At 36.6% G+C, this 15954-nt stretch overlaps 1 long non-coding RNA gene across 3 annotated transcripts in view; it reads right to left on the bottom strand.

The window, feature by feature from the left end:
• Nucleotides 1-738: 738 nt before the first annotated feature.
• LOC111097383 overlaps nt 739-15954 on the bottom strand; it is a 50411-nt gene continuing 35195 nt past the window's right edge. For all 3 annotated transcript variants that reach the window (XR_005364515.1, XR_005364516.1, XR_005364514.1), the window contains 2 exons: nt 2742-2853; nt 739-1475 (listed from right to left, as the gene is read on the bottom strand). This is a non-coding gene — a long non-coding RNA (uncharacterized LOC111097383). The remainder of the gene's footprint in view (nt 1476-2741; nt 2854-15954) is intronic.

The raw sequence follows: 15954 nt of genomic DNA, 5'->3' as shown, positions 1-15954 counted from the left end.
CTTTTAAAAAATAAATAAAATAAATCTTTAAAAAATAGCCATCTTGACAGGTGTGAGGTGATTTTCTGATTTTGATTTGAATTTCCCTGATAGCAGTGTCTAGTGTATTTTTTTAACATATCTGTTTGCTACTGGTGTGTTTTCTTTGAAGAATGTCTATTCCAGTTCTTAGCCCATTTTTAAATTGGTTTATTAGGTTTCATTATTTTCTGTTATCTTTTAGTTTTTGGCTATTGAGTTGCAAGAATTCCTTACATATTTTGGAGCTTAGCTTCTTATCAAATACATGATATGCAAGTATTTTCTCGCATTTTGTAAGTTGCCTTACACTCTGTTGATTGGTTCTTTGGGACATACAGATGCTTTTTAGTTTGATGTAGTCCCACTTGTTCTTTTTGTTTGTTTTTAACACCTATATTTCTGGTGTGAAATTCATGAAATCATTGCCAAGTCCAAAGTCCTGAGTTTTTCCCCTATGCTTTCCTCTAATAGTTTTATGATTTCAAGTCTTATATTTAAGAATTTGACCCATTTTTAGTTAATTTTTTGTATATGGTGTAAGATAAGGGTCTGGTTTCATTCTTTAGCAGGTCAATGTCCAATTTTACCAACATCGTTTTGATGCCAGTAAGGCTGAGTCCAAGCACAAGGGGGTCCTGCAGGACCAGCCAAGAGGGTCCCTGGCTGTGCGCAGATTAGAAATCAAATGTAAGCCATCAGGAAGTATAAGCAGAGTTTATTGAAAGCTTATTTAGACAGGTACAATGTCTGGGAAACTCAGAAAGGAAAGAAGCAAGTCTTGGCTTTGTTCAGGGTCTGGATGCTTTTATTGAGGATTGTGGCCTGGTGTATGTGTCCTCTCAGGCATCCAGAAACTGATTAGAACAAAAACAAGGGTCCAAGTGTTAATCCTTGGAGCCAGGGAGTCTTGGCTTCAAGAAGTCTAGCTCTGGTGGTATGGAATACACTTTGTCTGATCATTCTCACCTGGTCCTACCTTAGATGTTATCTATTCTAAAGAAATCATTACCTCCTTTTCCCTTACAAGGAGGACATATTCTATCTACATTCTGAAGCATGTATAAAGTGGGGTGCAGGTCCTAGCAAGAATAGAAGCAGGAAAAGTAGCAAAACAGGTTTTTACAGAGTCTTTCAGTTTCCCTGTCTCAATTTGTCAAAGAGGCTCTCTATTCCCCATTGTGTATTTTTGACACACTTGTTGAAGATCAGATGATCATCTATGTGTACATTTATTTCTGGACTCTCTGTACTGTTCTATTGATCTATGAGTATGTCTTTATATCAGTACCATACTGTTTTGATTATTGTAGATTTGTAATATATTTTGATATCAGGAAAAACAACTTCTCCAGTTTTGTTTTTCTTTTTCAAGATTGATTTGTCTGTTTTTAGTCTTTTGTGGCACTTATGAATTGTAGAATTGTTTTTTGTTGTTGTTGCTCTATCTCTGTTCTCTGTGAAAAAGAAAAGGACATTAGAATTTGGTAGAGATTACATTAAATCTTTTTTTTTTTTTTGAGATTACATTAAATCTATAGATAACTTTGGTAGTATGGATATTTTAACAATATTATGTCTTCCAATCCATGAACACAGGATATCTTTTTACTTGATTTTGTCTTCTTACATTTCCTTCATCAATGTTTTGTAGTTCTCAATACCCAAATCTTCCACCTTCTTCCTATTCATATGGTGCAATGCCTGTGACAAAATCTCTACTGAGAGATTGTTTTGAATCTCTCCTCTATTTGGTGAGTCTGGTTTTGCATTTTCCTAGGGTGTGGGAGAGTTTCAATTTGTTTCTGTGTCCTCACAAAGAATTTATCCAAGAGTTTTTGCTGAATTGGTGTGTTTATGAGAGGAAGGGCTACTTCTTCCTCCAACTTGCTAATGTGACTCACTTCTTTTGAAGGTTTAATTCATATTCTTTAAATAAGTATAGTAAATGCCACAAACTACATACACCTCTTTGGAATTCACAATATAATGCTTGCTTATTAAAAGATCAGCAATAACTCCTGTTTACCAAATGCTGACTAGGTGGTGCCAGACACTGTATTAGCTTACTTTAAAGGTCTAATCCTAACAACTTGCAAAACTTATGTCTACTTTGTTGGTCAGGAAACTAATAGGTGAAGTAATTTCCTAAATTCACCTAAATAATCAAAAGATATTGGAAATACTGGAATTCACAAATGTCTAACACCAATGCCTATACCCTTTCTCAATGTATTTTAATATATGAAAAATAATACATAATTTTGTATATATTCATACTCAGTTTGATTCAGGACCTCTAAATCAAATTATGTAATAAAAGTAGTCTATTTATTTATTTATTTAGAGAATTGAGATGCATGCCAAAATTAGGATGTGTGATTTGACTGTATCTACCTAGAGTGAATAGTGCCTATGGCTTTGTTAGCCTTTTGTATTCTTCTTTGCAGTTCTTTTACTTTATCTGTAAATTTACGAGTGTCCAGAGCTAGGTTCGGGTCAGAATCCTCTTGAGGTCTAGGATGGTGTCTGCTTATCAATGTGTTCTCCATGCCAAGAAATGAATGGCTGGACAGAGTATATGCCTTCAAGGGGCGTTGACTAAAGATGTGAAGAGTCAACCTTGAGAACTGATTTATCAGTCCCCCCTGTTTTCACCCATATCAATGCTGAAGTAGAACTAAAACCTTTCACAGTTAATATAAAAAAAAAAATCCACTTACTCCAAAAGCTGTACCTAGTGGTCTTGAGCTTATGGACATTTCTATTCAAGGTAGAGAAGACTTGCACAAAAAAGCAAACTCAGTTCCAAACAGCATTGTCCATCTTTGTTCTCTGCAAAGATAATAATAATGCTTTAAAAACTAATCCTCTCTCTGATTCTTCACCATCTCACTGGCTGTCCAAACTCTGTCTAAATGTTTCCTTAAGCTTATCATGTCCTTTTTACAACATATAAATTTTAACTTACAGTTATAATTGAAAACATTCTATTGAAGAGCTGTTTTTTTAATCATAAAGGAAAAGTGCTTTCTTAACACTATTTATCTCAGTTTGAATAAAAAAATTTTGTTCTTATCCATTATCAAAATAAAAATTTTGAGTTAATATTTACCTCCCTCTATATTCTACAGGAATAAATAGGCATACATTTCATATCAAGAAGTTGAGACATACATCCTTTGGACAATTTAACCCACAGCATTTATATAGCTATAAAGGGACTACAGTGCATTTTTATATCCCATAGTAGTACTTAAAGAGAATAAAAAATGTAAACTGTAAGATGATATGCTTATTTTAAAAGTATTCTCTGATCTCGTACCATTGCATAATGGTGTATAAAAACATGCTACAATTTTGAAGTCAGAAGACATGGAGTATAGTATAAAAAATTATATTAATCATTAAAATCTACTTATCATTTCTTTTAAAATCTTTATACTTCAGTCATCTTGAGAGTTTCTTTAGATAGACTTTTGAAAACACTCTAAGGTAAACTATGCAGCATATCAGAGTATCTTTTGTTAACTTGTGCTATTGGAAGAAAAGGCCCCATGGCTTTTGCAATCATACACCCAAGTAATTTTAGGCTCAATGATTTTATTATCATTACCACCATTTTTTCCGGTGGTTTATCTGCAACTACCAAAGCACGAATGAATCCAAAAAGTGGAACATTTCTCTATTACGTTGTTCTCTACTTTTTTAAGCAACCATCTCCTTTAAAGCCATGAGAAATGTGACAAGATAGCTACTTTGGGGTATATATTTACAGATTTATCTATTTTCTCTAATCACCACAAATACATCTTCATTTTATCTGCTTTAGGTCTGCAATTTTACAATAGTAACTAGAGTTGATTTTCTATAAAAATGTATGACTTATAGCTAAGGACCAATTTAATTCAATAAACATTTTAGTGATTCTATTTGCCAAGTATTTTCTTAAACTCAGAGAACATAGAGGCAGACAGGACAGAGGCCATGCCTTCAGGAAGCTTACAGTTTGAAGACAGAGATGGTTTTATGATATGTGATGAGAGAGCTATGCACATAGCCCTAAGGGATCACAATAAAGAGAACCAATCTCATAATAAGGGAGACAGGATTAAAAGTACATTTATCTTGATAAGCACTTAATAATACATAGAGTTGCTGAATTACTATATTGTACACCTGAAACAAATATTATAGTATAGCAGCACTGGGAAAAAAAGAATAAGGGGAACAGAAAAGTTATGTATGGAGTTTGATATTTAAGCTAAGCCTTAAAGGGTGAATAGGGGTATACCATGTAAATCTATGTAAGGTGTTGTAAGAAATAGTATAGAATAGTAAGTGCAAAAACAAAACTTTGTGAATTTTTGTGGCATGTGTGTGACACTTCAAGAAGTACAAATAGTTCTGAATGACTGCAGATTACAGCACAAATTAGGGAAGCAGTAAGAAATTAGAATGGAGAGATAGGATCACTTATGAGGGAATATTTTTGGCTAAAATGAGTACCTGTGTCACTTCATGAGTTGATTTTGAGCATAGCATATAGCCAACCTTATTCTTAAAATCCCAAAAATTGCTCAGAAAGTGTGGTATATTTGGCTTTTATCCATCCAACCCTGGTCAGCAATGTGTTGATATAAATGACTGAGACAGATGATGAGCATTAGGCATACTCTGATTATTTGTCTTCCTTTTCCTCTTATATCCTTTTTCTCTTTTATCAAAACTAAAATTATTTAATTTGTAAATGGATATATGATACAACTCCATCCTAATTTGAAATGTATCTCAAAGGGTAGGAAGTTATTGAGAGATATAAAGTAAGATAATGTGCACCAATTTTTTTTTTTTTTTTTGGAAAGATCATTTTAGCAAAGTTTGAACAGGATAGAACTAGAGGCAGGACCCTGATTAGAAAAGTAATACAACTGCCCAGTTAAGATAAAACAAGAGAGAGTTACCTAGCTGGCTCAGTTGGTAGAGCATGTGACTTTTGATCTTGGGTTCACAAGTTCAAGCCCCACATTGGGGACAGAGCTTACTTAAATAAAAAAAAAAGAAAAAAAAAAAGAATGAAACAAGAGAGAAAAGTAAGCTGATGTAGAATTTGTAGGAATGTAGAGGAGAACACGAATATCAGCTATAGTAAGATGGCAGAATAAATATTCCTATGTTTCTGATTGGATTTGGATGTTAAATCAAATTTGGAAATCTAAGATAATATTCCAATTTCTCACACAGATAATGGCCACAACACTTAAGGACTGTTAGCAGATGCATTAATTATGCTCTCTTAGCCTGGGGTCTCCTAGAATGCAAATTCTGAGGAAACATTTGCAGGATAATATTTTAGCAGAGGAAACTAGTGTAGCAAGAGTAGGGATAAAGGGAAGTCAAAGAAGGAAAACAAACATAAGGACATGAGCTTCTTGATGGCCCCAGTTCTCAAGCAAATGCAACCATAGCTCAGTTTTTCAGTCACTCTGGTTTCTAAAACATATTATACAGTATCACTGTATGTCAAAGCCTTTGATGTGTGGAGGAGGGAGATTGACTACTTTGTCTGCTGGGTTATTTTCTTTTCCTATCTTTCATTATTCAAAGACTGAGGCATCAGAACAAAACAAAATATATGGAATGTGGCTAAAGCAGTGTTAGACGGGGAACGAGTAGCTGCAAGTAACTATGGTTAACTTCTATGAAGAAGAAGAAGAAGAAGAAGAAGAAGAAGAAGAAGAAGAAGAAGAAGAAGCCAAAAAATCAAGAGAAAAGTAAACCTGAAATAAGCAGAAAGAAATGATAACAAAACAAAAATACATGAAATAGAAAAATTGAAAAAGATCAACAAAACCAGAGGTTTGTCCTTTGAAAATATCAACAAAATTGACACACTGGTAGCAAAAAAGGAGGGGGAGGGAATCAAAATTAGGAATGGAAAAGGGGAAATGATCAGCTACCTTACAAAAATACCATAAGCAAGTGGGACTTAACCCAGAAATTCAAGGTTGTTTTAATATCTGAAAATCAATTAATGTAATATACCCTATTAATAGAATGCAGGACCTAATCTGATTTTTATCAAAACACTTAACAACATTCAACAGTCTTTCATAATAAAAAAAGCACTCAACAATCTTAGTTTTAAGATTAGGAGTTAACTTTTGCAACCTGGTAAGAGCATCTATAAAAAACCAATAGCTAAGATTATAGTGAATAAGAATTTGATGCTCTCCTGCTAAGATCAGGAACAAGATGACGATGAATGATCTTGCTACTTTTATACAATATTGTACTAGTGGTTCTAGAAAAGCCAAGCAGGCAAGAAAAATAGAAAGCATCTATATTGGAAAGAAAGGAACAAATAATAGAAGATCATAAGGAATCCACCAAAAAAATTTGACTTCAGCTGGGTTGCAGGATATAAAACCAATATTGAAAAGTCAATTGCATTTCTACATATTAACAAAGACAATCTGAAAATGGAATACAGAAAACTATTTTATTTTTAGGGCATCAATAAATAGTACTTACTAATAAGTTTAACAAATGCAGTGCAAGATTTGTAAAAAGTAAACTACAAACCATTATTGAAAGAAATTAAAGAAGAGCTAAATAAGTGGAATAATATTCTATGTCATTAAATGGAAAACTTAATATTGTTGAGTTGGCAGTACTCCCCAAATTATCTATAAATTCAACATGCCCATTAAAATACCAGCTACATTTCTTCTTTTCTTTCTTTTTTTCTTTTCTTCCCCCCCCCCTTTTTTTTAGAAATTATCAAGCTGATTCTAAAGTTTGTATGGAAAATAAAGGACTCAGAATAGCCAAACAATGCTCAAAAATTATAATAAAGGACTCATACATTCTGATTTCAAAAATTACTACAAAGCTACTCTAATCAAGACAGTGTGGTTCAATCATAAAGAGAGATATACAGATCAATGAACTGAAAAGTTAAGGTCCAGAAATAAACCTTTACATCTATGGTCAATTAGATTTGATAAGGATATCAAAAAAAATTCAGTAGAGAGTGAGTATCTCACTGTAAAACTCTTCTAAGAAAACATAGGGTCAATAATTTTTACCTTGGGGCACCTGGGTGGCTTAGTCAGTTACGTGTCTGCCTTCGACTCAGGTATTGATCCCAGGATTGAGCTCGACATCAGGCTCTCTACCCAGTGGAAAGCTTGCTTCTCCCTTTCTCTCTGCTTATCCCTCTCTGCCACACACACATCGCTTGTGCTCTCTCTCTCGCTCTCTCACTCTGTCAAATAAATAAAATCTTTAGGAAAACAAAATAATCTTTACCTTGGATTTAGAAATGGTTAGGTAGATATGTCACCAAAAACGTAAGTAACGAAAGTATACATAGACAGACTTCATTAAAATTTAAAAAAAAAAACAAAACAAGCAACTGTTCATAAACAATAGCATCCGAACAATGAAAATCCTACCCACAGGATAAGATAAAATATTTGCAAATCATATCCAGTAAGCGAATTGTATCCAGAATATGTAAATCACTCTTACACTTCAATAATATAAAGACAAGTGATTGAATTTTAAAATGAGCAAAGAATAGCATAGACATTTCTTCAAGGAAGATATACAAAGACCAACGAATGTTTGAAAAGATGCTCAAGGTCATTAATCATTTGGGAATGTAAACAAAAACCACAGTAATTCACACTTACTAGGACAGTTATAATAAAAAATAAAAAAAACAATAATAAGTGTTGGTGAACATATAGAGAAATTGGAACTTAAATATATTGCTGGTGAGGAAGTAAAATGGTGCAGCCAGTTTGGAAGGAGTTTGATAAGTTCCTCAAAAAGTTTTTAACCTTTTTTAAAAAAAGATTTTAACTATTGATTTGAGACACAGAGAGAGAGACCATGAGCTGGAGTAGGAGGGGGCAAAGGGAGAGGAAGAAGCAGACCCCCTGCTGAGCAGGAAGCATCACTCAGGACTCCATCCCAGGACTCTGGGATCATGTCTTGGGCTGAAGGCAGATGCTTAACCAACTGAACCATCCAGATGCTCCTTAAACTTTTTTTAAACACCATTGTCATATTACCTATTAATTTTACTCTAAATTATACATCCAAGAAAAATGAAAATATCAGTCCACACAAAAATCCATACATGAACAGTCACAGCAGTATTATTTCTAATAACCAAAAAATGCAAACAACCCAAATGTCCATCAAATGATGATTGAGTAAACCACATGTGATCTATCCAAACAATGAAATATTATTTGATTTTTAAAAAAGGAAGTACTAATACTTGATACAACACTGATGAGTCTTGAAAATATTATGTTAAGTTAAAGTAACACAAAGATAAAATATTATGATTCCTTTGATATAAAATGTCCAGAATAGATGAGTCTATACTGAGAAGTATTAGATGAGTGGTTGACTTGGGCTGGAGGGTAGAAGTAAAATGAGGAATGACAAAATGTCTTGGGTTTCTGTTTTCTTTTTTAAAGATTTTATTTATTTATTCATGACAGACACAGAGGGAAAGACACAAACACAGGCAAGGGAGAAACAGGCTCCCTGTGGGGAGCCTGATGCAGGACTTGATCCCAGGACTCTGGGATCACAACCTGAGCGGAAGGCAGACACTCAACCACTGAGCCACCCAGGTGTCCCATGTCTTGGGTTTCTTTTGGGAGTGATGAAAATATTCTAAAATTATTGTGGTGATTCTAGAACAACCCAGCAAACACATTAAAAAGCACTAAATTGTACATTTTAAATTAGTGAATTTATGGTATTTGAATATATCTCAAGGCTGATTTTAAAAATCAAGTCATTAAGTTGCAGAGAGATGTCCAAATAACATAAAATTATGTCTAAAATTTGAGTCAAAATCCACAGAGAGGTATGTAATTGGTTAAACAAGATTAGCCGTAGGTTGATAATTGTTGAAGCTGGTCAGAAGTATCTGAGAGTTCATCATTCTATTCTTTCAAGTTTTGTCTATGCTCTAAATTTTCAATAAAACCAATTAAGAAAATAATTTTCCCAACCATTATTTGAAGATCTTGCCCCATGTGCTGAGAAACATTGCCCTATAAGAATGATCCTTATATATTGTGAAATATACCATCGATTGTGTCAAATTAACAATCGGCAGAGATTAAGCACACTGGATATATTAAATAAAAGTCCTAGAGAAATGGGACAATTTATTCCCTCGGTAGCAGAATGATCATTAGGTGGCCTCTTTGAAAATTGGTCACTTTCTAATTAGAATATAGTATTGAGCTTTTAAATTTCAACTCTTTGTTGGAATTCTTTCATTTTTAGGGAATGAATGACTCATTCTGACAAACTGTAAAATAAAAGAAAAATTTTAATCTATCTTCCTCAAAATTAAAAAAAAAAATCTATTATCTTCCTCCTTAAAGGATTCCTACAGTCCCCTCTAGGAAAAAAAAAAAAAAAACCCTTAGTGAGGAACTCAAGTCCTATCTGTTAATTATAATTAAGATAAAAGCAGGAAACTCTTTTTTTGTCACTTATGATCTGCCACACAAATCTGGCCATCCCTCCTTCAGGGAGCTAAGGCCAGACCAGGGCAAGAGTTAGTATTACCAGGGATGGCAAATGCTTGGTATCCATGTAGCAATTCCTGCCTCATAGATTAAGGCAAACATTGCTAATGCATTTCAGAACTCTTTCCTCCTGAGCCTTGAAATTATTCTCCAAAGAAGTGACCCAGAGAAAACACCACCAGTCTGAATGTATGTGAGTTGAAACTTACTTCTTTTCTGGGTTTTGTGTTGATGCAGTATTAAGGATAGAGTTAAGAGAAGGTTAGGATTTAGCTTTATCTTGAGAGTAAATGTTAATCTAGTATGAGAGCCTTTAACGAGGCTTAGCATTAATATTAGGGTTTTAAATAAGATTAGCACTAGCACTAGGGTTCCTTTTAGATGGTATAATTATAAATGAGGCTAGAGTTATGTCTTACAACTTTTTGCTTAATATTAGAAAGGATGAAGTTAGAATTGGGTATATTTTATTGTAAGAGCCAGAGTCAGATGAATATCTTGAAAATATTGTAAGACCTTCCAAATCTGACCTATTTCTTCTCTTAAGATTTGTCTTCAGACTGTATTTTGAAAGAATAGTAATGAAAGAGCTAAAACAACTCTTAAGTGATTCTGATAACTGAGCTCCTAAATTAGTAGGATTTTATTTTGTAGATTACTCTACACAATTCAGATTTTATGAGTTAATTTTAATATTTGCTTAACAACATTTGTTAGACTAGCTAAGAAAGTCATTGCAAAATGTTTCAAATATATTTTAATAACCATTTCAAAAAAAATAAAAACTCAAATCAAGGTGATCAAACCACTAATAAAATGAAAAACATAAGAAAACTGATCAGCATATAAAGTGAAATAGTCAAACTGAATAGACATTTCTGCATTAGAGTGCATATGTTAGTTTCAACCACAATGTAAAATTTATATTCTGTGAACATGACAGCAACATATCACACATGCATTGCTGCTCAATTCCACCAACCTAACCCAATTTATCATTCTTGTTTCAAAATAGAAAGCAGGCAGTGCTTTATAGGTATTAGGAGCCATGCCAAACAGGATGAAATTTTAAATCCCTTTAAGAAATTTCTCATTTTAAACTGTAAAAAAAGAAACTGTCTCTTATTGACACGATGCCATTGAGTAAGTGTAGCTTGCTTGCTTGCTTGCTAATTCTCTACATATATCCTTCCATTTTTCTGAAAGGATTTGAAACAAGGAAAGTAAATGTAATTAATTATAAAAAATAACAAAAATATTTTTTAAAACAGATGATGAGAAAGTAAAAGTAAAATATGTAAGTTAGGACCAGAGGAACAAATAGTAATAAAGAATTCAGGTCATTAGATTATTACATTTATCTAAGAAGACTGCAAATTGATCTCAGGCTTCCCTAATTACAAACATAAAGAGAAAACAAGGTGTTATGTGATTTGAATTGTCCATAAGGCAAAATATTACCAGTTACTAAATGAATCGATTCATTAAGAAACAATCATTTCAAGTCTTTGTCCTCTTAAAGCACTCTTTGCTCGTGTATGCTTCCATATGCTAAAAAATGGAAAGATAAAATGGCATTATCTTTTATTATCTATGTATCCCTTAAAAAAATCTCCAGTCTCAAGAGCAAAGTTACAGTATATTCATGCAGATTTCTTCAAGTAAGGTAAGGAGAAATGGCATAATAAATCTATTTCCAGTCTTGTAGGCTTTCACGAGAATCCAAAATAGCATCGTTTCATCAGGGGCCAAGTTTCATGTCAAATAGTGTGTAAAATCTAATAATACCCAGCAGGTGATAAAAGCAATGCATGGGAAAAATAAAAGCTACATAAAAACATTACCAGGGACATTATGGTGGTGACTGAAAATTCTTGAAGTTCTTTTGCTTAAGTTATGTAACCACATAGAGGGGAGAAAGGAGGAGTCATAATCTTGGATACTTGTGGCAAGTACAATTTTCTCGACTTTTTCCCTTTCTTATTTCTCTTCCTTACTTGCCTACTTACAGTTTTTCTAAGCATTGAACAGTGTTAGGGAAGACTGGGCTATAAAGAGCACTTGCTGGGAGTGAGAAAATCAGAAGTCTAGTTTTGGTTTTGCATCCCTTTCCCTTCTTCTTCCAGCTCATTTTGCCCACCTTTAAAGAGAAGGCACTGCTCTGGAGCTAGTTCACTTCCCAAATCTACATCTGCCTTCCAGCAATCACATGACTTAAGGCAAATTACTTAGCATCTCCTGTGCCTTAACTCTTTGTTCATTAATAGGACCCAACCATAAATCTTACGGAATTTTGCTAGTATTGAATAAACTAACATATCTAGAAAGCTTACGAGTACCTAAGACATAGAATATGCTCAATAAATGTTATTTCCTTTCCCTTCGTCTTGGCATTCTTCCCTTCAAAGTCTCCTCAAGCTCTTAAAGATGTTTATATTGAGAAACAACAGGTGAAAATCCCCAGTGAGGGATACAAAATAGGATCATGCTTTTTTTTAGTGTTCAGGTTAAATTACACCATGACTCCATCAGGCTATTTATAGGAATGCTGTTTTTCCTTCCTTCAGTCGCCCTGGTCCTAAGATGAGTCCACGAACCCTAGAGAGCTAACTCCTAAGTCCTAGTTCCTCAAAGAAAGAAAGAAAAGAAAACTTAATGCTCCAAATTCACCAAATCCTGTGTTCTTTGTTGCCATCTGTATAACTGCTGCATGGCAACCGATACAGTACTTGTTAGATGGGGTTGCCCAAAGTGTTTGATTTCCTTCTCTGGCCTAGTAAAGGTTCCCTTGTATGTGGATGCATGACAGTCAAGAAGGGTAGGGGAGCAGGAAAAAAGTCCTTCCTCTTCAGTGCTGTGCTAAACATAAGATTAGAGTGTTCTATGCCTCGGTCTGGATGTCCCCATCGTATGTGTCTTTGGTGAGTCTACTTTTTAAGTGCATGCATACAAACATGCACAACATTTTTCCAAGATATGGCAGGGGTGCCAGAGTGGCTAAGTTAGGGCAAAATCTGGCAGTATGAATACACTGTCTGAAACTTGCCTTTCTTTAAATCAAAAGGTCACTGTTTTTTCCCCCTTGCTTGGTGGGACTGGGTGTCAGGCATATGTCTCTGGAAGTAGAAGCCCCATGCCCACTACCCATACAGGGTGGGTGAGCATGCTTTTCTCCATAATCTGTTAGGAATCTTCCCAGACCCACCTGGTCCTTGAAGTCAGGCATTCTCTGGCCTCATCCATGCTGCCCTAACATGGACAGCAGTAGAAGATTCTCTCATCCTGCCCCCATAGCTCTCAAAGGATAATCACAAAAGAAGAGCAATCTGACTTTGGCATCTCTATTCAAAGATCTGGGCTTGGTACACCTGGATGCCTCAGCAGTTGAGCGTCTACCTTTGGCTCAGGGCATGATTCCGGTCCCGGGATCGAGTTCCACAATGGGCTCCCTGCAAAGAGCCTGCTTCTCCCTGTCAGTGGCTCTGCCTCTCTCTGTGACTCTAATGAATAAATAAATAAAATCTTTAAAAAAAAGAGCTGGGCTATTAATTTATCATTTTATTACACACATAGGAAGAAATCTCAGTATTTTCAAGTGGCTATCTCTATCATAATGGTCAAAAAAAAACCCAAAACACCTGAATCAAAATGGGGCTTATTTCATAACCAAAGACACAACTGAAACAAAACTCTTCTTTTTGCTTTCTCATCTCTCTGAACTCCCTCTGCTTTTCTGCTCTGTCAGATTCTACTTCAGTGTTCCCATTTCAGAAATCCCTTTGGAGAACGGGGAACTCTTTTGGCTCTAATGAGTGTACTGAAATTGTCTTTCCAAGAATGATTAAGGCAGTCAGACTTTATATGGGTAGTGGTAATTGGTCCCCACACTGCCTTAGCAAGGAACAGAGCTGTTGGGAACAGCAAATAGTGCAGTGTTATGTAAAGACTCATTACTATCCTTTGCTTCTTGGTTTGCTGGTTCCCAAGGCAGTGATGGGCTACAGTACACACCTATGAGAAAACCTTGATGCCATTTAAGGATATGCCACAAGACAAGCTGCAGGAAAGAAATAAAACATAGCTTAGAAGTTTAGAGACAGAAATAAAGCAAGAGATAGCACGGGTGTGAGTCCATGGCAGTTGCCTCAGGTGCCAAAAATTACCCCCTTACAAGAAGCTAAATCGTCAGCTGATTTATATTCCTAAATCAATTTCTTTCATTAAAATTCTCTCTGCCACCCCATCTCCCTCAGCTCCTGCTTAGCAGGGTTTTTTTTTTTTCTTTCTTTCTTTCTTTCTTTGAAGATAGATGGGATTGAGAGCTAAGGAAGTGAAGCCTTCTTTCTGAGCTTTTGATACAATGGAGTAGAGGCATCTACTCCAGCCACATGTACTGAAATAATGGCTCTGAAGTAAAGGCTCTATGATATGATGTCAGTAGACTCATTAACAACAGTGGTAGGTGGCTTAAATTCTGGAGTATTATAAAGTTAAAAACATAGGGCATTTTTCTTAGAGAAATAAATGCTGAATTTGGCTGAAGGATAAAACTGCTATGGAGATTTAAGGGGTTTTAAGAGGTTTAGAATCTTGCCAAAGCAAGATCTGTCTTGCCTTACCTTTACCCTTATTATTTACCTTTCTTATTCTTACATTTATTATTTAAAACACCAGTAAATTTTTGGGGTCAGACAAAGCATGACTGAGGGCAGGGGAGACGTTTACTGAGCATTTAGTATGTGTTGGGCACTTTTTAACAAAGGATCCAATTGGCCCTCATATCAATCGGTTGGAATGTTTATCAGTCTCATTATTAAATGAGAGATGAGGAATTTGAGGCTTTGCAATTTAAGTAATCTGCCCAGGATCACACAAGCATGAACAAAGGCAGGATTGAAACCCTGTGCTGATTTCAGAGCCCATGCAACTTGCCTCACACCATGCTCTACTACCTTAGCAGGTCAGACTAGGAAAAGAAGGAAGAGCTCTTGCTTCCAAGGATAACTTTTAATTTAAAGCCCATATCGAGCACAGGAAGAGGGGCAAGATGGCAGAAGAGTAGGGTCCCCAAATCACCTGTCCCCACCAAATTACCTAGATAACCTTCAAATCATCCTGAAAATCAACGAATTCGGCCTGAGATTTAAAGAGAGAACAGCTGGAATGCCACAGTGAGAAGAGTTCATGCTTCTATCAAGGTAGGAAGACGGGGAAAAATAAATAAAGAAACAAAGTCCTCCAAGGGGGAGGGGCCCCGCGAGGAGCCGGGCTGAGGCCGGGGCGAGTGTCCCCAGGACAGGAGAGCCCCGTCCCGGAGAAGCAGGAGCTGCACCAACCTTCCCGGGAGGAAAGGGGCTCCCAGGGAGGTGGAGCAGGACCCCAGGAGGGCGGGGATGCCCTCGGGTTCCCTGGGACAGTAACAGGGACCTGCGCGCCCAGGAGAGTGCCCCGAGCTCCCTAAGGGCTGCAGCAGACGGCGGGACCGGGAGCAGCTCGAGGGGCTCGGGCGGAGGAAGAGGCTCCGTGCGGAGGGGGCTGCGCGGCCCGGGAGCGCGAATCCAACAGCGCAGGCCCCGGAGCACTGGGCGCCGGGACACAGCCCAGGATCAGGCCTCCCCCCGGGAAAGGCAGAGGCCGGGAGGGCCCAGGACAGCAAGGACGCTCCTGCCCCAGCTGAGCAGATCAGCGGCCCCGCCCCGGAGCCTCCAGGCCCTGCAGACGGAGAGCTCCGGAGTTCCTGCGGGGGCTGAATCCAGGGCTCCAGAGCTGCCCCGCCACTGGGGCTGTTCCTCCTGCGGCCTCACGGGGTAAACAACCCCCACTGAGCCCTGCACCAGGCAGGGGGCAGAGCAGCTCCCCCAACTGCTAACACCTGAAAATCAGCACAGCAGGCCCCTCCCCCAGAACACCAGCTAGACGGCCAAGTTCCAGGGGAAGTCAAGGGACTTCAAGTACACAGAATCAGAAGATACTCCCCCGTGGTTTTTTTTTCTTTTTTCTTTTTTCTTTTTTTTTTCTTTTTGATTTCTGATTGCTTCCCCCACCCTTTTTTCCCTTTCTTTCTTTTTCTCTTTTTCTTCCTTTTTTTCTTTTTTCTTCCTTTTTTTTTTTCTTTTTCTCTTTTCTTCTTTTTCTCCTCTCTTTTCCTCCTTTTCCCAATACAACTTGTTTTTGGCCACTCTGCACTAAAAAAAAATGACTAGAAGGAAAACCTCACCTCAAAAGAAAGAATCAGAAACAGTCCTCTCTCCCACAGAGTTACAAAATCTGGATTACAATTCAAGGGCAGAAAGCCAACTCAGAAGCACTAATATACAGCTACTGGTGGCTCTAGAAAAAAGCATAAAGGACTCAAGAGACT

Source organism: Canis lupus, chromosome 9 (assembly GCF_011100685.1).
Source record: "Canis lupus familiaris isolate Mischka breed German Shepherd chromosome 9, alternate assembly UU_Cfam_GSD_1.0, whole genome shotgun sequence".
In the NCBI taxonomy this organism is placed as follows: domain Eukaryota; kingdom Metazoa; phylum Chordata; class Mammalia; order Carnivora; family Canidae; genus Canis; species Canis lupus.
This window is presented reverse-complemented; position numbering and strand designations above follow the sequence as displayed.